This window comes from Vanessa cardui, chromosome 6, assembly GCF_905220365.1.
Source record: "Vanessa cardui chromosome 6, ilVanCard2.1, whole genome shotgun sequence".
In the NCBI taxonomy this organism is placed as follows: domain Eukaryota; kingdom Metazoa; phylum Arthropoda; class Insecta; order Lepidoptera; family Nymphalidae; genus Vanessa; species Vanessa cardui.
In genome coordinates this window covers 3,619,072-3,644,269 of record NC_061128.1, presented here as the reverse complement: position 1 = coordinate 3,644,269, position 25,198 = coordinate 3,619,072, and the positions used below count along the sequence as shown (strand labels likewise).

At 31.2% G+C, this 25,198-nt stretch overlaps 1 protein-coding gene across 1 annotated transcript in view; it reads left to right on the top strand.

Annotated features, from left to right (window-relative positions):
* Nucleotides 1-25,198, top strand: part of LOC124530201 (protocadherin-like wing polarity protein stan) — a 144,875-nt gene that overhangs the window by 70,263 nt on the left and 49,414 nt on the right. The window contains exon 2 of the mRNA XM_047104215.1: nucleotides 24,055-24,108. The gene's annotated coding sequence lies outside the window, so the exon portion shown is untranslated. The remainder of the gene's footprint in view (nucleotides 1-24,054; nucleotides 24,109-25,198) is intronic.

Sequence of the window (25,198 nt, the reverse complement as noted above, 5' to 3'; positions counted from 1 at the left end):
AGAAATATATCACATAGCTTGGATAACAGTTGTATTATCGTTCAAGCATTTTACTGTGAAACTAATTGAAATATAGCAACCCTGAAACAAAGGAATAGAGACAATTTGTACATTTAAAAAAAAAACTATATCTTCGTGTCGCCGTCGCTGTGCTTATGAATATTCAATCTTAGACCACATCCAGCTGGTATGGGTTATGTGTTTAAACAGAACCTTCTGGCCAATTAATGCAATTGTTTATGTAGTACCGCTTTCAATTTGCCAACGTTTGTCATAGAGATCGTTAGCCCGAAGCGAGGATTGTCAAAATCATTTAAACGGTCGAGGCTTATACGTACCTATGTATATATGCTTGCAACGTAAAATGTTAAGCCAAAGTACGCTTCATAAATTATGTCTTTATTATAAAACATTATCTAGAAATAAGTATAAAGGGATTATAATCAATTTTGAAATGAGTAATGTTAACTAGGGTTCACTAAAAAGGTTTATCAAGGTTTTCAATAGAAATAACTATAATACGACATAAAAGCAAATTATTGACCTTACAAATCAAACTGAAGGTACTTTTGCTTGTTGTATTTAATATTTATTATACGATAACTTTCTACTTGAGTTTTGTTTTACTGTAAGAACTAAGCAATATATCAGCAAACGATTTTTTTAACCCCCTTCAAAATTATTCAACATACGTTTTTAATTTTTTTATAACTGAATATAACTTAATTTTATAATTCAATTTTCACGTCCGACGTCCAGACGGCTACATAATTTAAAATTTTGCATACTTTTCTTGAAGCTAAAGCATTTTTAATAGAGTTCACAAAAGAAGAAGGTTATATATACTATATGTGCGGTTCATTTTCTTTTTGTTGATGAATAGATATTTTTTAATTGTTTTTTGTATGGTTATTCTGCACATTTTCCCTTTGGTCCCATTTTTATTTGAATATACGTATTTTTGTTGAATTTTATATTTTAATAACGTGTGTACTTCCTAACATGACATGTGCAGGCATTACGAAATAATTTAACACAACTTAGATTAGTTACAGAGTTAAGATATGTAACCCTTTTTCGGGGAGTATAACATTTGGAACGTTAACTTTGGAAAGTATGTTTAATATATTCGGACATAATAGATTCCGCATTTATCAGATTCCTACACTAAAAAAGGTAGAAGGAATGCGTGATTTAAAGAAAAGTAATATTTAACCTGCTTAATTAAGATACATTACACACATACATGCAAAAAGTTAAGTCAACTCAATGCTGTTTTATTTGGCTTTGGAATCATACTTACAAATTATTGGCTCCGAACATAATGTAAACTATTTTTAAATAACGTTTTATATGTCATCAGAAATATTATATCGTATTTATATTTTAATTTTTGTTTATAAATTTAGGTGACGATATTACCTGTAAAGAACCGTAATCACTTTCAAATACGTCACGCATGTGACTCATCCCGGCTTCGAACGACTGCAATTTATTCATAAGATTGATATATATGATATATAATACGATTTGATATAATTTTTAGCGCTTAGGAACAATGTTTTCTACCACTGAATACTTTTTTAATGGTATGATTAGACCTTGTTATCCACCTCTACATACAAATAAACTAATTTTACTTCTTTATAATATTAGTATAGTATAGATTATTCATTCATGAACCACACATGCAGAGAGCAGAGATGGCCCAGTGGTTAGAACGCGTGCATTTTAACCGATGATTTCGGGTTCAAACCCAGGCAAGCACCACTATATATATTTGTGCTCAATTGTTTATAATTCATCTCGTGCTCGTCGGTGAAGGAAAACATCGTGCATGCGTCTAATTTCATCGAAATTCTGCCACATGTGCATTCTACCAACCCGCATTGGAACAGCGTGGTGGAATATGTTCCAAACTCTCTCCTCAATAGGAGATTAGACCTTAGCCCAGCAGTGGGAAATTTACGGGCTGTTACTTTACTTTACTTACTTAAGTATAGATTTTGAAACTTACGGTGCATATTTTATAGTATTGTTTATATTTAGAGACAAAATTTGAATTAAGCATCGTTCTCGTTTTTACCGTAAGCAAGATTAATATTTTACTGAATATTGTTACCAGGCATAAGTTCAGAAGATAAATTATTGTTAACAGGTTGTTTTAGTAGCAGTTGATCATACTATTTCCTCACATTTGTCGGGTAGTATTAGTGCTAAGCTTTCAGTCGGAACACCTGGGTCTCTACCCTTCTACCGAACTTAAAATATATGTAAAGGACAGTTCAGCTCAGTGAAATGTTGAACAAAGGCTATTGAATGTTCTATAAATTGATTTTTTTTGAGAAACTTGTATACAAGCTAAGACGCGTAATACGTAAATAGTGTATCTAGTTCTCAAAGCGCATTTGCAAAGTATGTTCTTTAATATCCACACACACATAAACGACTTCAAATAAATAAAATAATTAAAGGATAACAAACTAACACTCAAAGACAAACGAATTGTTTATAATTTAACAAAAGTTAACTGTTGTGTTTCGCACAGAAACCTCCAGAAAGGTATCTGGGCCCCTGGGGTGGTGAGCCGGATTATATCGTAACACGGTACTCCTCGCTAGTGCGTATCACATATCACATAACATCAACACAACCCCACGGCCTCAGGGTCACATTTTTAATCACTGGCGTCAAATCTCGTGGTCCAGGCTTGCCCCTCCGCGTCCATGTGAAGCATGCCTACAGCGTATGCTGGCCGGTCTCTCAGTCGCCCCACAATGGTGACAAACTGTCGCCACTTCTTATTCATGATTCATGATGATCTTAGTCATACACTATTGCTACTACATTCCTTTATATGCACAAACTTCGCGATAAAGAAACATCCGTTATATATAATAAGATATAAATTATATAAAGCAAGTAATAAATTACATGATTAGTTAAAAACTATTAAAGTGCATTAAATAAATAGCTAATCACAATCACTTAGAACCATTTATCAGGCTGTAATGGGACGGTGCGCTTTAACTTGAAACACCGGATGCTGCGTCCCTCCATATATCCCGTCAGACTCGCTCGCCTCCTGTTTAGTGGAATTCTCTTATTTGTGTTCGATGTTTGAATAGGCTTTTAATGTAGTTAATTATAATGTGACACGACGGACTTGGAACCAGGTGTGTTTCTTTTTTTGCTTTGAGTTTTACATTTGTACAATCCGCTCGTGACGACTTTGTATAGTCGATTATAGAAAAACAACGGATCGGGTTAAATGACCCGATCCGTATAAATTTGAATGTTTTTTTTTTCGTACAGCCTTTAATTTGAAAAGTACGTTGGTAGGAAAGCGGTTTGTCTTACACTTCATGTCTCTTCTCTATGTACAAGATTGATGATATACATTTTGCTCTTATATGTGGACACATACATGTACTTTTGTACCATTTCCTATACAATGTGATCCCTGGTCTCATTTGTTTGTCTAGAGAGTGATCACCTTGGCTGAATTAAATCACAATCATTCCTTCATTTTTATTCCAAGTTGAAAAACTCGCTATGAGAAAACAGTACTTTACAGTACAGTAACAGCCTGTAATTTTTTTCTGCGGGGTTCTCATTCTCTGTTTCTCCTCCTCTCCTTTTGAGAAAAATCTTTGACGCTTATTCCATCACAATGCGCATAGGTGTATATAGCGACGGACAGTTAGGCGTTTAAATTAGTCACATGCAGGTTTCTTCACGACGTTTCCACTTTTTACAGCTTTTAACTTAATACCTCAAAAATCAAAATGCATGTGATAATACTATTAAATTAATAAGTTACATTTACTTATAGTTAAAAACAATCAATACAAAATTATTCATGACTCACTTTCTGTATGTCCGCGCTATAACAAAAAACTATATCCCGGCTTTTTAATTTAATCAGATACTTATAAATTAAATATTAGAGTACAATGCTGGCGATGTGTTACTTAAAATCAATAGCGATTAATCCGAACGATTATCACGTTCAATTTACTTCGATAATCGGAGAAATTTACAATGCCCAATAAAATGTAATCTGGTTAACGTTCTTGAGGAAACCAAACATGGACGATCCGTCTCGACAAGATGTTATTCCATAAAAAGTTTGTAGATTCTTTTTTGCTACGTGTGTCGGGTGGCAATAACGTCTTATGTCTATTTAGATTCATAGGAAATTTAATTAAAAATATATACATCTATGTAAATCTAAAATGCCCTTTTAAATTGATTGTCATTTTTTTTTTCAATACAAATACTAAATAAATATATATCCAGTAGAAATATACAAAAATACAAAGCGTATTGTAAATTTATTTATTAAGTTCAGTTTAAACATAGAATATATTTATTAACTTTAAAAAATACATTTATATTATTTTAGATAAACAATCAAAAAGGTACGTAGCTAAGGCTGTATCATAAAAATTAAGTTGATGAGCACTCAAAATTACACTTAATTTTTTTACTCGAAACGGATCCCTAAAAATAAATAGAATAACGTGCGTGCAGGTAAACGCGGGCACAACCGGTCCGCAGCCCTTGTATTAACGGAAATTGCTTACCAAATTACACTCGAACGAATTCCAATGTAATATATACCATATCCTTATTCTAATAAAATCTAATTTCTCACAAAACGACACCCCACAGGATTGGCGTGCATTTTTTCTGCATTTCAATGGAATTAAACACGCCACTAACAAAAGAATGCGATTCTCAAGTTAAAGAATCTGTTACCGACTTTTTGTCTCATATAGAATATAAAAGTAAATCCTCATACTCGTAACGATTGCCACTTGCTCAGTAATAAGTAATAGAGCTAAATTATAGATAATTTACTGCTTATTTCTCTGAGCAATCCTCTTACGATCATGAATTAAAGTACTTATATAAATCACTCTGTTACGAGAAATACTTACACCGATTTGCTTTACAAGACTCGGTTTGTTTTATTAAGATATTACGTTAGTGTAACTCATTTTTAACTGATTCATGTGCTACTCTATAACTGTATAAATTATAGATTACACGTGACAGTTTAGCGCTGATATTTAAGCTCTTGTTTTTATTTTTGGTTGGTTAATATTTACGGGTGTAAAGGATTATGATTGTAAGTATTATACTAATATTCAACTACACAAATTTGTCTTCATTTAAATAATAAATTTCAATGAATTTATGGTTTCAAAAGGAACAAACTATTTAATGATCAGACGATCGGCTGCGACGAAAGTGCTTCCGAATTGTAAGCTTTATAAACTAAGCAATTACTATCAAAAATCCTTTTACTCGTGTAGGTTTACATTAACTTGATAAATAGTTTTTACCTACACTATACGATCTTTGACTGTGTATGTATTCACTCCCTTGATTATACTCTCCAAGAGGCTAATATTGTTTTTTTTTCTTTTGAAATTATAACTTAAGATGGGACTGTAAACTGCTTCGTTACGTAACGCGTTACGCCGCCATATTGTCTGTTTTCAGATTAATTTAAATTATCAATTCTGTTAGACGGCCAGAGACGAACACGTATTTTTTTTATTTGTAATAAGTTAGTTAGTTAATTAAAGTTACTTAGTTCGAAATTTGAAAGGTATTATAAGGTATAGTCGACTGTCTATAAAACCTCGCTTCACCTATGGCCAATATGCCTGATCTCTATGGTCGTATCGAATTACTGTCACAACTCATTCAGTGAATCAGGGAATATTGAGTGCAGCTGTTTTTGCCACTTTTTACACTGTAAAATCGCTTGCACATCTTCTTCATCACATCTTTCTTCAGTATAGTCTGCTGCACCCGAAATTAATGTTTGTATTCACGAATAAACCCTAATTATTATTTATATTACAATATTTTATCCATTGAAAAAATATATAGTAAAATAAAATATTTTTTTCAATTTATTTTATATTTCTTGAAAAATTGCGTATGAACCATTATTGGAAAAAAATTACGTAAAACCAAAACATGAATTTTACATGGTGTATATGATTATAGATGAGAACATTTCTGAGAGATACCTTTTAAGGAAATACTAGTTTTGAAGTAAACCACGTAATAGGAATTTACGGGTCTTGTTAAAAATATTATTTAGAGTAACGTTGTATGTTTTGTAATAGTATTTATGATCAGACGAAATAGATACTCGCCATTAATAATTACGAGTTAAATATTCTATTAAACTCTAGTATATGTAATTCTACCATAATTACCTCTTTGATTTCTCTTTATTATATAATCTAGTGTTCTCTATTTGATAAATATTTATAAACAAAAAGTTTTTACTTAAATTTATTGTAGGTTATGTATCCGAACGAACAAGAAAACGTTGTCAAATAAACACTGTGTGTAAAAAGAAATGAACTTTATTCTTGCAATAACTTTGTAACAAAGGACTTTTCAAGTCTCACAGTAGCTTCTTGCTGGATTCACTCCAGCCTTATATCTAATTAAAACTTTGTTCTCTGTTACACAAAGATTCTGATATGTGACTGGCTGAACTTTCAATACAACGATCAGACGTGGATATCCTTCCATTTGTTTTCAACATTTATTACATATATTTAATTTATATTATGAGAAAAAGAAAAAAAAGACAATCATAAATTTCCGCTTGTTATAAATTATTAAAATTGTAACTCGTTTCACTTTTATTATTGTATCTACAATAATAATTTTATAAATATTTACCTCGTGTAATAAATATGTATGTATATACTTTGTTTAATTAAACATTCTAATGGTATAATCTACTAGAACGTTTTTAAAAGACTTTGTGCTTTAGATAGCCCATTTATTGAAAAAACTTATAGTTTAAATAAAACCACAATACCTCAGCCGATAGCAGAACTGAAACGTTAATAAATAATCTATAAATAGACGTTAATTTTTCAATAACTTTATAAATTCTTTCAACATACATAATACACGTGAATCGAATAAATTTCAAATAATTCTCCTATAAATCTGTTAGGTAAGCTTTTTACGAGAACAAAATATTTTTTCGTATATATATAATCTTCAAATTACAAGTACATAATCCGTAAAGGGTCCTTCAGCGGGATTCGGCGCATTCGACCGGTAATGGAGAGCACTCGCGGATAATCCTTGCTTCAATTTGTCAGGCTCTTGATATGGTCACGCTATATTACGGTATATTTTCCTGGAAATATATGATAACAATATTTCATCTCTCCCCCTTATTCTGCTTACCGAACCTACTGTTATGAATAGGTGAATTTTATTTGTGTCTTTAGCTTCTGACGTGAACTAACAGCGGTATACATATACATCCTCCATTCCTTTTTTTTGAGTGGTTTGTCGTGCCAATATTTTAAAGATCATTATCAATATTAATCAACTAGTTGTGGCACGCGGATCCGCTCGCGTTTTACGGGTAAGTTGTCTTTTTTTTTTTTAATAGGTTGACGGACGAGCATATGGGCCACCTGTGCCAATATTTTAAAAATCATTAATCAACTAGTTGTGGCTCGCGGATCCGATCGCGTTTTAGGGGTAAGTTGTCTTTTTTTTATGAAATAGGTTGGTGGACGAGAGGACGAGCATATGGGCCACCTGATGTTAAGTAGTCACCATCACCCATAGACAATGACGCTGTAAGAAATATTAACTATTCTTACATCGTCAATGGGCCAACAACCTTGGATGCTATGTCCCTTGTGCCTGTAGTAACACTGGCTCACTTACCCTTTAAACCGGAACACAAAACGTACGTACGTGCGTACTGTTGTTCAACGGTAGAATATCTGATGGGAGTGAAAGTGCACCTGCACCATAATAAGTGGGATTCCTTGGCAACCCCCACTCCAGTGGAGGGGCACACTTGACTCTTAGAGGAGCGTCGATACAAAGCCTGCCTATAAGAAATCGACGTTTCGCTAGAATTTCTATGTACGATACACAAGACTATCTACACGCGTTACTTCTTATTTTGATGACTGTGACATTAATAAAATTAATACAACCTCTTCGCTTTAATTTCATTATAAAAAGTTGACAATTTAACACAGCATGTCTAAATAGTCATTATATTTGGTGATATAGGTGTTTTATTATTATACAACGATAGTACATCTTGATCATGAGATCAATGTCAGATTGATAGTGACAATGTTGATAGGCTTCCAAAATGTACATAGGTTGCCATGGATGATTAACCTACATATATAATAGTCTGCCTTTGTATTTTTTCATATGAAAAGGTAAATATAGAATAGTCGAGTACTCTGTTTTTCTCTGGTTGTTTTCTATATTTCTATATTTTTGTTGTTGATTATATGTATTAATGACATAAAGTGTTGCCAAAAAAAAAGGAAATAAGATTAAAAAGGAAAAAAAATCTTCGACAGCTGTAAATTACAAATGTTTTCCTTAAATTTTACTATGTGAACACTAGTACTATATTTTTTATGAAATATATTTGAATTCTGATGTTAACCCAAATTATACAAATAAATATGATGATATGTACCCAGAGTTGGGAAAAGATAAGAATTTATATTAGATCCAACATGGAGGATATCCCTAGGAAAATAATTAATCGTTACATTATTTTATCTAGTAAAGAAAACTTATGTATATTTTTATAAATATCAACCATCATATTAAAAAAGTTACGGCGAAAAGTAGGTTTATGTAACCTACTTTTTAGTAATTAAAATTAGGTTCAATTTATAAACATTAATAAGAAGCGATAAAGTCAAAAATGTTTGCTTTTAGTATACCTAAAAACCGAACACGCCATCATCTTGAAAATTGTATTAACCCCTCAAGGGTCATATTCATATTAACCAGGTTGCATTTCTATTTTCAAATTAAAAAAATAAATTAAAGAAGGATTTGGAATGGTTTTATAAACCTATCATTTAAATCCAAACGTTCTAAATTTGAAATCTACTGGAAATAATCGACAAGATATTCATTAGTACCTCCATTAAATTAATTCCAGAGATGTTAGTCGAACCCTTAAAATCAACGTACTTACTTATTCCACTTGTTTATCGCGTATTCACTTTATTAAACCTTTCCAATTATGTTTCATATTATTAAAAGCTTTAAATATTTAATATTAAAGGTGTAAATTTTACTAAAATATCTCAAAATGTAATTGAAATATGACAAAAATTAATAACTTTAAAACGCATGATATATGCTGAACGCTCTATGAAAGGATTTGATTAATGTGTTTACTGTGAAAAAGTCAATTTAACTGATAATAGGTCAAGCTGTAGTGGTGGGTACATTTATAAATATTCGAGCTACTGACGAGTTTATTTACGGTTTTGCCGTCGAAGATTTATAGGGCGGTTTCATTGAAATAGTTTAATCGTATTTTTAGTGTTTCCAACTTTTCCGACGAAGATTTACTAAGAATTGCATAAGTTGTAAACATCTTAACAGACTTTTTTACGACTATTATAAAAGATGGTAAGGTGGCTCAAATTAGTCAGTGGTCACCATTAGCCATCGACATTGGAACTGTGAGAAATATTAAGTACCTCTTACGTCGTCAATGCACCACCAATCTTTGTAACAAGATGTTATGTCTCTAGTACATGTTACACTCACTCACTTATGCCTACGAATTGTTTGTATAGAATATGTGATCAGTAAGTGGGTACCTACCCAAGCGAGTTTGAACAAGCTCTACCACCTTTTTGTATTCAAACAGTATTTTTAATGAACTTAGAGAGATTTACCTCGAATATATTCAAAGCGTGCAAACACGACACTCAGGGAAATTGCATGAAAAGATCAGAATAATGACCGGGGTTTTAGAGATGCACCAGCTCTTTGTGGAGTTTTTCGTACGTGAAATATCTGTATTGCGAGCTGCTCCAATTTCCAAAATGCATTTTAAATTTTTTTGCTAAAATAAATCTAAGCTTGTAAAAAAGTTCGTGGAGATTTCTATTTTTTATTTATCATCGAAATAAATTGAGGAATTGAGTTTTTTGAGGACAGTAAGATTTTTTAATAATATTACCTTTCTTTAGTTTTTTCATTCGATAGTCTCCCGTATATATTCTATTTGGTTGTATACCACACTGATAATCCTCATTCCGGACGCTGAAATAAACCGGTGGCTATCATTAAATATAAATATTAGACAACATCACATACATTCTTACACTCTGATCATCAATGTAAGTTGCTACAGCACTTGTGTTATGGAAAACCAGAAGTTACGACGGTACCAAACACCCAGACTTAAAACAACATAAAAAACTTATGAACTAATGGCAGATAACTGATATAATATGGAGAAGCTTAGGCTATAATAATATATTTTTCTGTTAAATTCAAAGACGTACAAGGTCGCGGGCACAGCTTGTACATAAAATTCCATACACTCTCAGTGACAAAAAAAAACATAGTAGGTGTTACTTTTTACCTTTATATAATTTCTTGGAAATACGTGATTGTCAAAAAATACTTCTATTTTCTATCCAAACCAACCCGCAATAAAGCAGCATGCTAATAAACTCCTCAAGGCAAACCTCTTCAGCTCGTCAATTCACGGCTTATTAAGTACATAACGAAGTAAGAAAACCTACTTTTTACCTTCCCTATATATAACCTTCCCAAGAAAAATAAAATGAAAGCTGTTCTTATATTATTACGTTACTAGTAAAGTAGTGGATATAGTAAATGGTTGGTCTCCCCATGATTGATTGCTTAATTTACATTACTAATTACACCAATCTGTATTGAGAGATAATCTTTATTGCGCTCAATTACAAAGTAACTAGAATTACAGGAACAAAAATTGCAAGTACTGACGCCTTTATCACCCAACATCTCTTACATGCACCCTGAGTGTATTGAAATTAAGTTTAAAAGACTGAAAAAATATAGTTCTACGCCACTAGTGATGTAATTATTTTAGTCTAGATAACGTTAGGGGCTAGACATACTAAATCTATAGATTAGCGCGTAAATATAAATTGGTTGTAACAAGTAACTGTGCTGATTTCTTTACGATATTTTTTTCATCGACAAACACGAGATGATTTACAAACACAAATTAAGGATATGTTAAATCAAAGGCAAAGTCTTTAATTAAAATCAGCATGTTTTTACCGGATACATTACATACATTTACCGGACCAATCCAATGTGTTAACTCAGATATGCTCTTAACTGAGCAAGCGCTGAGGAAATTTTCGCCACCACATTTTCAGTACGTTCAATCACAATTTTTTTGAAAATATATATAGTATATAGGCAGTCGGGCAAATATTCGATCTGCTGGTAAGTAGTCATCATAATGACGTTAGTACCATCAAAAATTTTAATCATACCTTAAATCGCGAATGCGCCATCCCTTTAGGGCACAAAATCCTACCACCGAGTAACATGAATAGAAATCCATTTTTTGCTAAATCATAAATATTATAAAGGCTTACCTTCGCCGTAATGTGATCGTCATTCACGCATCATATTTTATAATGATAACACATGTCAACTGAACAATGAATAAAATGTAATAAAACGTAAGGATACTGATAAATTTTGCACCTTTGTGTAGGCAGAACAAATTACATAGTGCGATATACCATACAACGATGAGCTCTAAAAAGGCTTACGCTTCCTGAGTTTGGTATCAATTTAGCCTATTATTCGGGGACCAGGAGGTTCAGCGTCGATGGTCGGTATAGAATTGCTGTGATTCAGACTCGGACAATGCATTGAATAGGGCGCCAAAATACAATGGCCAAATCCAGAAACCCATACAGATCGTATTTTCAAATAGATATTTTATTAATACATTTTTGAATAAAGAACGAAATGGAATATCAATTTCAATAGAATTGTTTCACAAGTAAGATATTATTATGTTTAAGTAGTTCAGGTACGAATTGTTTTAATTGAGTTAGTCTTTTCAAAACACCGGAATTAGACTTGTTCTGAAGTTTCTGTAATATAATTCCACAGATGTTTTTAAGCTTGCCAGTTCATTTTTATTTATTTTCTTATAAAAAAATAATTAATAAATATACTTAATCGTATTCGATTGGTATATCTTTCTATTTGAATTTTTTAAAATACGTAATTGCTACTTACTGACTTTCTTCTTCTCGCCAGAATTGTCTTTCTGAACTGATGGCTGGCTTTACATTTAGCAAACTAGCACTAATACTAAAAAAATGTTCTAATTTCATTTATCGAATATCCATTTATCATTTTATCAAAAAAAAAAATGATTAAAGTAACCAAGCGTTATTACGGTGCAAAGTATCCGAACGCAAAAAAAAATCATCAGCAAAAAATGTTGTTTAATATAAAGTGACAGAATTTACCAAATATATAACATCGTGTCTCCCGTAACCCATTACTCCGAGACAGCACAAAGGAATCTATTGAATGCCTCCCCCTAACGTTGGTTTAACGCCAGGAAAAGTAACTAAGGTGAATGAATGGTATCGGATAAACCTCGTAGATCTATTCAAGAGAAATTTTCTGTGTATAGATTATATTCGCGTCTTTTATCTCGGAAACTATAAAAACTTATGGTTCGCTATTTATAGTTACTACATATAATATTATTGTTGTGCGATATTCTTATAAGTTTTTGACGTAATGTTATTCGAATTCGGGTCTATGCTGGTTACAATTACATATTATGTATAAACGTATGGCAACTAATAATTTGTCTAATTTTAAATGTAATTAACAAGAGCAAAGTTTATTAATTGTTTTGTGTATGACTACATATTTTTTATTGATGACAAATATGTAAATAATGAAATATTAAATACGACAAAAATTTAAAAATGTGATAAGAATAATCATAGTTTTCATGACAATAAAATAAATACTGATTAAACAAATCATTGTATTCAAAAATGTTTGTTGTATTTGACTTTGTTCTAATCAGATGGACTCAGGTCATTTAAATAAACATTAAAACGAAATGAACACCAAACCGTTTCGATTTCCACATTTTCCACATGGCATACAAAACCGATCACGAACAATAAGGCTTCTCAAATTAACCGGCGTAGGGACAGGCATTGTGCGCCGCCTAGACGCTTCAGACCACTCAACGTCCCTCTTAATTAAGGGGGGCAATACTCAAATGCTCCTAGCTAGCGCGTCGAATAGCCCCATTCAGACGTATGCCGTCTGCGACGAGATAACGAACCTCTCACGGTTATTACACTTCTGTTTCTTTTTTATCTGTGTTTTCGCACAGCACTTGTGTGCCGCGAATGCTTGATTAAACAAGCTTGTACGCGATTGTGACATCCTCGAAATTGTACGAAAAAAAATCACTTAATTTACTTTTCTCGTTTTGGGTAAAATAAATTTGTTTGTGTTTGTTCTGTTGTATTGCTCTGTGGATATAACAAGCGACTTATATTCTTGTTTGCGGTTAGAGTGCTCTAATATTATTGACCGTGGATAATTCGATCTTGATTCTCGATGGTGAGATAATGATGTGTAATTTTTATCTCGAGGCTTGTTGTTTGGGTTAAAACCAACCAATAAAGACATTATTTCCTACTTTTTTTTTTAATTCAAATTGTTGTACAGTTGCAAAGCATGTCATTGTAATAAATACGTAGCCATTCATTGCAATAAATATTAACGATGTCAAACTTTGATTACCAATGATTGCTTGAAATTAACTTCAGCGTGCATAAACTTGCAATGTGAATAACCAATTTTTATTAATAGCATTCGAGTTTTTAACTTGTAATAGGCAGAACCATAAAATAAAACGTAAACAGGTGAACGCCATGCAAGAATTGCAAGTTTTTTTCTCGTACATTCATGGTTGTGTTTTTGCTCAATCGTAATTATTTTTAAATCAAACTGAAGTCCGGTATCGAGAGTCGATTATTGTCTGGCAACACTAGGAGTACTGGTCTTACCGTTAACTCTGGTAATAGTTGAACGGGAATGCTGAAGGCCGTAAAAACACACGCTTTTTACTCCGCCGTAAAGCCTTACATTGAAGTACGCTGATCGTAAGACAATTTATGCTTTACTAACGCAATGGTGCCTTAAGTGTGTAATACTATTGAATTATAATAGTAAACGTAAGTGAGAAGACTTTAATACCATTTCGTATTAATTATTTTTGTAGAACAGGATTGTCTAATTATATTTGCTTAAATTGCACAAACAAAGATAAGCTACATATGAGTGATGAAATTAAATATTACACATTAGGTCGACAAGTTATATTTTTTTAAGGAAATTCTAATATTCTTATTTACAGTGCCAGCTTGCCCGATTTAGCTTAAGTTAAATCCATAAATAAAGGTGTAAATTTCATTACATTTGTACCAAAGAATATGATTTTGTATAATAAAGCCTATGCCAAGCGTAAGGCGTAGGGGTGAAATTTATTTATTTTATATAAGTTCTTATAAACACTATAAATGATGAATATTACAGCTAAAATTTTATTGTGAATCATAGACCAAAATGTGTCCACTTGTTATAGATTCAAATTTTCATTATTTGAACTTCCAAGGTCAACATTTGATTGTTACTGCTATATACGACACACTGTTTTGCGGCAAACGATTTTTTCGATGCACATAATATACATACAGTAAACGATTATATCTTCTAAAGTATTTCTTCGAATGTAGTATAATCCACTGAATTGGATTGGTTAAGAAAAGAAAGATATACGAACGGAAACAGGAAATGTTCTACACTATTGAAATGTTACATCGCGTCCCTGAACTTTTTGTTTTTGGTACAAAATAGTGAAAATCTAAAAAAATAAAAAACATTATGTTATTGTGATCGCTAAGCTCATCTCATAGATAAGAAAATTCGACTTAAAACTAATAATAATAAAACAACAGCCAATGACAACATTTTCTTCAGACTAGATTCACAAATATTTATATTTCGAAGCGTGAACTACTTTTGTTTAAAATTTCCAAATAATAAACTATAAAAATTCCGATACTAAAATATTTTATATATATTTAATACTTTTAGAGAATATCCGCAGTACAAAGAAATGAATTGTATCTGCATCTTAAAGTGTAAATTGCATAATGATATCGTTATGAAAACTGATACAAACCGGTCCTCATTATTTCGATCAAAACAATCTGCGGACGACTTCAATTCAAAGAAGCCTGTTTGACTTTACAAACGCTCAGAACAGAGATTATGATAAATGTTCCACACTTCGCGCAGAATTTCCGAGAAATTTAAACGAAACGACAAAATATTGCTATCTTATATTGAGGAAAAACAAACTTCCTTAATATAATAATTTGAAGGAAATATCGTAGAATTGGCAACATTTTCTACGATCCTGCCCATATATTTTAATAAAATATCATATGTGTACATATTTTTGTTCTATTTCAATAATCATTCATAGTTGATACGCTATAATTTAATATTAGAGACATTAGACAATATCTGTGGTCCGTACCGTACTTTTTATCTGATTGTACCGATCTTTTAACCGTTACTAATTCATCTCATCGCACGTCTGCGTTTTTATTTGAGTACGTGTAAAAGGACACCTAGACATTGATGGAATTAGTCATCATTCGCTTGACCTCATCTTATTTATTTGAAGTCGGCGCAACATATTTCTAGACCAGGATGAAATCATATTTGCCAAATTGGATTAATTTACCGCTGATTAAAAAATATTTGCTCTTACCAAACGTATATGAATGAAATGAATTATGCAGCTGTCATAAACAAAAGCTACGAAATTGAAAAATTATAAAAGTTTTTCGATCGATATATTAAATTAAAATCGCTACACGACAAAAAATTTAATCAAAATTAAACTAACTAGGTCATTGTAATTTTACTCGGTAAAGATATAACTCTGCATGTTAAGCAACGTTAGCAATATAATAACAATAACATGTCGATAGAAAATTATTTATATATTATTACAAACGTATGTATACGAGGAGCTGAGATGGCCCATTCGTTAGAACACGTACATCTTAACCGATGATTGCGGGTTCAAACCCAGGCAAGCACCACTGAATTTTCATATGCTTAATTTGAATTTATAATTCATTTCAAGCTCACTGGTGTGTGAAACCTGCATGTGTCTAACTTTAATGAAATTCTACCACATGTGAATTCACCAATCCGCACTGGAGCAGCGTGGTGGAAAATGCTCCTAATCAACAGCATTGAGAAATTTACAGGCTGTTACTGTAACTCTACTACTATTATAAAAATATATTCTGGTTTTAACTCATTCAAAAACCAACCGTCATATCTTCAAATGCTTATATAATAATCAACAACACCAAACAATACCAATATCGGATTTGTATTTATCGATACGAACAAAAATTCAGCACCAATTTTTCACGAAAATGTTTGATGTAAACACTGCACACTACACTTTTAATAAATGTGTATCCCGACGAAATATCGAAATGTTCAAAACGAATTTCGCGATAGCTATCTAATGTATCGATAAAACAATAAACAACGATCTACGGATCAAAGGAAAAACGAACGGCAGAACAATGGCGAATTGTGAGTCTGCTCGGAATTGAACAGCTCGAAAATATACTTGTAAACTTTCGTTTAAATTACATGCAATGTTGTTTGATATTGAATTGTAAATTGTTGATTTATTGTGAGCTATATGATGTTATTAAAGCTTGAAAATATGTATTATTTATTCTACTTATTTTTAAGTTTGACCTGAGTTGACTTAGTCAATCCTTTTTTTATTTATTCTCGAATAGTATTAAAACTCAATGCCTAATACTATTTTTAGAAAATCTAGGAAATATTATAATTGTCTGTATCTAATTTGAATAGCGCTCAAATTTTAATAATTATACGTTTCAATAGATAGTTCGAAAATACTTAGTAGGAATTTAGTGTATTCATAGTCTCGATAAGAACATTTGGTACTTATTTTTTATGAATATAGGAGAAGTATAGTTAAATGGGAATCTGCCAGGAATAAGTCTTTGACTTATATATGTATAATGCAGCTCATTGTTGGACCTGTATGTAAAATTCTCGATGATCGGTTGAGTAGTTAAGACGTAAAAGCGAACAAACAATCAAATTTACAAACTAACTTTCGCATTTATTAGGAATTCTCAACATTACATAAGATATTTTAACTGTGTCAAAATCAATATACACATTCGAACTTAGGTCTTAAAGTTTCACACTACTTTAAACACGTACAATTATTCATTATACTAGCCGGTCGTCGGTCTTATAACTTTGTAATGCGTTCCGGTCAACGACTCATTGAGAAACTTCGCATACAACCTTCGTAGTACTGACGTAATATTTAATACTTATGATAATTTGTTCTTTTTAATCGGATATGTGCTAACTACGTATCACAACACGTGGTTTGTCATTTCAATGGCAATTATTTTTTATTGATAGTGGCGACCGACGTACAAATGTTACAGTTATATTTAAAAAAAAGGCATAATCTATTACGAATTCAACGTAATAAAAATAAATACGGAAAAAATACGTATCTAAATTAAATATTATATTATATAATATGGAACTTTCTCATTCTAATAAGGAAATAATTTCATGACGAACATAAATTATACTGTACTGTCACTGTTAGTTGCTGTTAGCAATTAAACAAAGACAAAGAATTACGACAAAGCATCTGCATATATAAGTGACAGAAATATATTAACAAAGAAATAGAATGTGTCTTAAACTATATTGCATAATATTTATTGAGCAAACTTACATCTGCATAATTGTGTATTGTTGATGAGCTAGTTAATTTGATGTATGGGAATTATTTTTGGAAAAATACGCCTAATTTAGACTCGGGTTTCATCACCAGACCGATTGAACAATAATTGCAAAAATGTTAATAACATCAAATCTGTTTATTTGAAAAGAACAACTAGAGGTTGCTTTCTGAAACGGTGATAGTATTTAAATATTGACAATCAAATTCTCTTTGTTGTAACTTTGTTCACTTGAATAAAATATGTTTGATTTTATACTAAATGTACATTTGTTTTGTATACATTATATATTCATACATCATAATCAAAATAAACTTTATTCAAGTAGGCTTTTACAAGCACTTTTGAATCGTCATTTTACAATTAAGTGAAACTACCACCGGTTCGGAAAGTAGATTCTACCGAGAAGAATCGACAAGAAACTCATTAGTTACTCTGTATTCGCTTCCTATTTAATAAAACAAAAATATTTTCAATCGATGCGGTGAAAAACGTAAACTATATACAATGTTCTTGTTTTAAAATTCTCTAAGTAGCGAGACCATCATCGGACTGCAATCATAGGACGCCGACCCCGTCGGTCGATACGTCGTTTTGTTTTATTAGTCACAGTGTGGTGTGTGCTTTTTGCTAATATGGCCAATTCCATACAAGACGTTACTTCTCAGTAGGGAAATTATATTGATTTATTATATCTCAGACTATTAGTAGCCCGCGACTTGGATCACGTTTTAGGGTGTTTCTTAGAGTTCAAGTTTGCATCGTACCAAATTTTATCAAAATCGGATCAGCGGTTTGGTCGTGAAAGAGCGACAGATAGACAAACAGAGCTACTTTCACATTTTTTTTTTATGTTATAGGTTAGTGGACGAGCATATATGCCACCTGATAGTAAGTGGTCACCATCACCCATAGACAATGACGCTGTAAGAAATATTAACTATTCTTTACATCGTCAATGTGCCACCAGCCTTGGGAACTAAGATTTGATGTCCCTTGTGCCTGTAGTTACACTGGCTCACTCACCTTTCAAACCCGAACACAACAATACTGAGTACTGTTATTTGGCGGAAGAATAACTGATGAGTGGGTGGTACCTACCCAGACGGGCTAGCACAAAGCCCTACCACCAAGTAATATTAATATAGATATATATCTTTATAATTTATAATATTAATATAGATATAGATTTATTTTATGTATGTCTGTTGAACGAACTAAAGAAAATAAATTAAGGGATACACGGAAAAAAAATGGCACGGTTCGAGTGAGGGGTATAAAACTAACTTAGTTTTACAGCTTTAATCCCTTGCCACTATAAATTTAAACGATCTATAATGATTGAAAAAAAGGTACGCAAATTTTATAATAGCAGGGGGATTCCTACGAACTCACTTCGCAATTTGTAATTACAATAAGGTTTTACGAGTATGACGTTAACAACCATCAAAGATATAAACGACTATCAATTCGAAGAGTTTTTGCTTGAAACGAACTGTAAATTGTAATCTGTATTGACCTTAAGATTCTTTAGAACGTAAATCATTCTGTCTCAGTATTTATATATTTTACAAGAAAAACATAAGAATTATAAACAACAACAACAGCCTGTAAATTCCCACTGCTGGGCTAAAGGCCTCCTTTGAGGAGAAGGTTTGGAACATATTCCACCACGCTGTTCCAATACGGGTTGGTGGAATACACATGTTGCAGAATTTCTATGAAATTTGTGACATGCAGGTTTCCTTACGATGTTTTCCTTCACCGCTAAGCACGAGATGAATTATAAAGACAAATTAAGCACATTAATCAGCGGTGCTTGCCTGGGTTTGAACCCGCAATTATCGGTTAAGATGCACGCGTTCTAACCACTGGGCCATCTCGACTTAAAAATTATAAAACTCTGTAACAATACAATTACAAATAAGCTTATATATGTACATGTATAAATGTTCTCTGGTGTGTTGGTAAGTGAAGTGCTTTTAAGAATTTCTATTCCAATTTTTTTTTTGTGTATATTTGGGTCTCTTGATTATTTAGATCGAACCTGATAGGTTCTACAAAACAGAAATAAACAAAATAAATGTCTCACAAGGGCACAGCTAGTAAAATATTCTATTATTAAAATATTCTATTATTAAAATATTTTCATTTGAAACCTCAAGCCTTATTATTACGTTATATTATACAAAAGAAAGTATAATTCAAATTCAAATATCCCTTTTAACGTATCAGTGTCAAAACTGTCGAGCCTTTGTTTCGAATAAACAATGTGCAGTGACTCTATCAGTTTGTTCTTCCATCCATACATAGTTAACAGTTTACATTAGATGTACCGTCTACACCGTATATTACAATGGCTTTAGTTGAAGCTAAAGAAATCGCTAGCTTTAGTTAATAGTATGTAAGAAATAAAGTGTAAATAAGCTTCAATTGAGACGTCACCAATATCTATTGCCTGTACTTGTATTTTATTTTACTGAATTAAAGGAACTGATCTAAAAGGTCGTCTTTTACTTTTATAATATAAAGAAGCGAACGATCAAATAAACCACTTGATAGTAAGTGGTCACCGCCGCCCATAGACATTGGCGCTGTAAGAAATAACTTAATAAAATTAACCATTTCTTACATCGCCAATGCCCAACCTTGGGCACTGATATTTTATGTCCCCTGTGCCTTTAATTACATTGTCTCGAAACTTCAAACCGAAACACAATACCAAGTCTTGCTGTTTTCAATATAATATCTGGGTGGTTCCTAGCCCCTCGCACAAAGACCTACTACCAAGTAAAGAATGTTTAAGAACATTAATTTGATAATATAATAAACAACAGAAACAAGACAGATTATAAATAAAAGGTTTTTGTTCTGAAGATATCTTATTGGAGTTTCATTTTGTTTACTGGCAAAGTTAAAATACATCGTATGCACAGCTGGAAGGCTCTCGCGAGATGAGGCCGATGCAGTTTTATGATACGCCGTATATCTTACGAGAGTATCCTACCATGACTCAGCTAAAAGCTTTCGAAATATAAATTTTCTATTATAAAACTTAATCACTTTTTAGAAATTTCGTATTTCGCTCTTTTTTATTAAATAATCTATGGTCGTCACACGGGCGAAACAATATGTTTATTGTCGATGGTTTTGTTTATCAACAGTCGACCTGAATCAAGACGATATTACAGGAGAAATCAATATTGTCGTCCTATTTACAATTTTAAGAACAGTTGCAAGAAAAGTCTGAACCAAATATTTATACTTCAAGCCTGAGAAGCATAACGAATATTTAATACTGAATTCGAAATTGATAGCTAGCGCTAGACTATGAAGCATTGTGTACTAATAGGCATCTTGACTACAACCCAACCTTAACTGAACAAGAATATTTAGTAATACAGGCGAAGCCTTTTGCATAATATTAAACACCTCACATCTATAACTGAACGAAAGTAATGAAGAATAATTTATAGACTAAGAATTCTTTCTAAATCACCTTATTAAACACTGCTTATGCCTACATGAAAACATTCCTTGCATACTAAGTTGTTTTAAATATTTTTTTTTAATCAAATGTTGATTTCGAATCACTTAGGTATATGATAGAATTTATGTCTTTCATATCTCATGCCGTTTTAAACATTTGCAAATAAAGTGTCATTTGAATAGGACTGGTTATGATAGGTTTTATTTTTATTTTATTATTTTTAGGAAAGCAAACAATAAGATAAACTTATGGGATATGAATATATAAAATTACGTATATCAACTAAGTTTCAACTGGAAATACATTTAATTAACATTTAATTAAAACATAACAACGAAAACCTTAAACAATTATGAATAAAATGAAACATAAACATAATCAGGCGACACAAAATTAAAAAATAAACAAAACAAATTTAAGGCATTAATGGTTATACTTAATTACTGGCAAAATATATAAAACACGTTATAACAAACTATGAACTGATACATAAATGAACCTTAATAATTTTATTTTTAAAAATACTCATTTTTTCGAATAAAATATCAATATCTGAATACGCTTTATTATAATTTTGCCAGCTAGGATATAAGAAGATATTATTACTACTTTTCGTTTTGCAAATCGGCACATTAAATAATGTCTTATGTCTAGAATATATTTGTGTTTATTCGATTGAATGATGAATTTTAATATAATTCAACCTTTCTTAAATAAACCTATACTTCAAGAACTGTTATCACATATTTAATAGGAAAGGACGACGTCATCAAATGAACAATTATAAATTACCGCTGGCAACGTATTCATTTTAAATCTGGCTGGATAACTATTTTCAACGTATTCGCTTCCATATTTTCCGCAGTAAGCTCTTTCGATATTTTGTGGTCATTTATACACGGTGTCGCGACATCGTAAAACTGCGCACAAATAAAGCCGTCAAAATGTCGTAAAATGTAACAGTCAGTAGCTATTAAAACGGTAAGCTGGCTAAATATTATAATTATTTAAATTTTTACTCACTTGCGAGAGTATTTCTGCTGCTTAAGATAAAATTAAACTGGTCTAAACAGCTTATGAAGCTGTTCCACGATATTAATCCCTATTTAATTTAAGATTTTATAACATTTTATAAATATATTACATTTTACATAATGTTTATTAATTATATAATAAAAAAAATTGATCAGTTTCTTAAAATATGCTAATATAGATTAAATATATTTTAAAAGCTGATTCATTTTGGCATGTGGCAACATTGAGTAATAAATTCCACTAAATAAATAAATACTCTATTCTTATTCACAATAGGTATTAGAAAAATCAAAAGAATTTGGTTAAATTTTATATTATTAATTAAAACGATAAGTTTTAATTGCACAAACTAAATATAATAACATTATATAACATTTTCGCTTTCTACTATTAAAGATGTATATTTTATGCTCATGTTTATTTTATTATTTAACTATTTACAAAATATATGGCAACAAAATTGCTTATTCTGAGTCAGTCACTTATATGTATATTACAAAGTTGGTCTATTTTAATGATCGAACGCCGAATAACCTTATAGACTATCTGTGGTAGCTATAACGTCAACCAATAAGACTAATTTTATGAAAGAGACAGTTATACATTCTAAATTTAAAACCTATAACGGCGGTTTGAATTTTATTGATTAATATAATATCAGTATTACATAAAGCAACACGTTATTGCCTTGTCTATTTTTGTTTATTATAGCTTAGTCAATCGATTCGTCGCCGGCGTCAGTGTCATTAAGATTGTTAGATAAGATACCCGCCGACTGATGGATTATACCTGTTGGGTTTTGTAAATATTACCATACCTAACACTGAAACAACTAAGATTTTTTTATCGACTATATGAAAGAAAAATGAATCATAAGCAATGTAACAAATATGCACAAGCTTTACAGTTTTTATTAAAGTTCTTCTAGAACGAATACAATATTTGTATGTCAATTTACTTATGTAAATTGTAAATAAATCCTCGCAAATTGAAACCGATCCCACGATATTAGGAAATAAGGAAGTAAATCAGGGTTCGTGACAAACGATTTCTATTCCTCTGTAGCGTTCTGGGTATAATTCGTCAAGCTTAGACGTGAGCCTCTGAACCAAATTGAACTAATATCACCGCATCGCCACGCATTTGCGCCATCGCCATGCGTGTGGCCCTGACAGATTGCTTTTTGTATTGCCAAAGTTAATAATTGCAAACAGTAAAACGGAGTCTTAATCGATAATTTGATTTAAGATTTCAACAATTTTTAATATATATTATTATGAGAAATAATTACTTTTTAAACAACCAAACAATGTTACAGGAATGCTACATACAATTAATACAAACATAACATTTCGTAAAACAATATCCATTTTTAAATTTATTTTTCCGAACAATGTCATAAAAAAATACTAAATTTAAATAAAGAACGTACTGGTAATAAATAAATTCAAAAATAATACCTGTTCCATTTTCAAATAATTGATTATATTTTATTCAAACATTCCTTTGTTTTGTGAGTTATGTTACAAAACCAAATCATTAATTATTGTCAAATACTCCCCTCTTTTGTTTTGAATTTCAAGCTTCACTGCAACATTACGTTGCAAAATTTCATTTTAATAATAATTCGTATCAATCATGTTTTAATTGTTAATTACTTTGTACATAGAAAATAATGTTCATGCACAAATGTAGAACATTTAAATGATCCGGAAATTTCCGAATATAATTAATGATAGGTATTTTTTGTTACAGATGGAATTGAGTACGTAGCAAAGAAGGAAAATTAAACGAAAGCATCAAATAAAGGTAACTTTAATATTAAATGTAGACCCAGCTTCAGATAAACAGGAACATCAAATAATTACCAATATTTAATATGGTTTACAATATTTATTTTTACAGTTTCCTTTACAATCATCCATTATCTTCCGTATTTAAAGGCAGATTAACAATTCCCATGTTAAATTAATGTTATGTCAAATTTAATAATATTCCATTTCTACTTTTATTTATAAAAATGTCAAACCAAAAAGTATTCATTACATTCATATAATTCTGTGACTGCATATAGCTCAACACCTAGAAGTTATATAACCTTTAATGATTATTTATAAATATTATATTTAAATAAAGTATTAGTAATCTTTGTTACAGTAGACGAATAACTTGACTTCGAATAGAAATCAAAAGCGAATTAAAGTTACCGCTAAAGAGTTACGAAGTATTTTCGTTTCGTCAAAAGTCTTGTCACTTTAATTGTTGACATATTTTTATTCGCGTTTTTTCACTTTTATGTTCCTTGCACTCCGTCTAAATTAAAAAGTAATGTCATCGTATACGTCGAAGATGTCATAAATAGTCATTTAAATATACAATCGCTATAAAACTTTATTAGTAAGAGATAATATACATTATAATATGTAGTCATAAAAAACGTGCCTTTTACCGAGGAATCCATAATATCCCTATTCACGTCTAATATATCAAATATGGCTTGATTCAAATGTTCGATGAAGACTTTTTGGAAGATCTTCGTAGATGAATTGATGAGTTTATTTTATACATAAATGGTATAATAAATATGTCCCATATTTATCGCTTTACTAATTTATTTACTAGTTTTTAAAGTTCTTAAGAGATTTTTCCTATTCGGGATAAAGCTGAGATTTCTTTATTGATAAGATTTTAACTTTGATTAAATAAATCTTGGACCAAAATGACCATAAATTTCAATCTTATCGAATTGAGATGGAAGTGCAGTGTTGCTAAAACACACTATTTAAGTAAGTAAATCGCATTGAATATTAAAATACTATTGGTACTACTTTACTTTACTTTCAAATTTATTATATTTGTTTAAAAAAATGTAGTATTGTTAGGGGATAGAGGTTGTTAA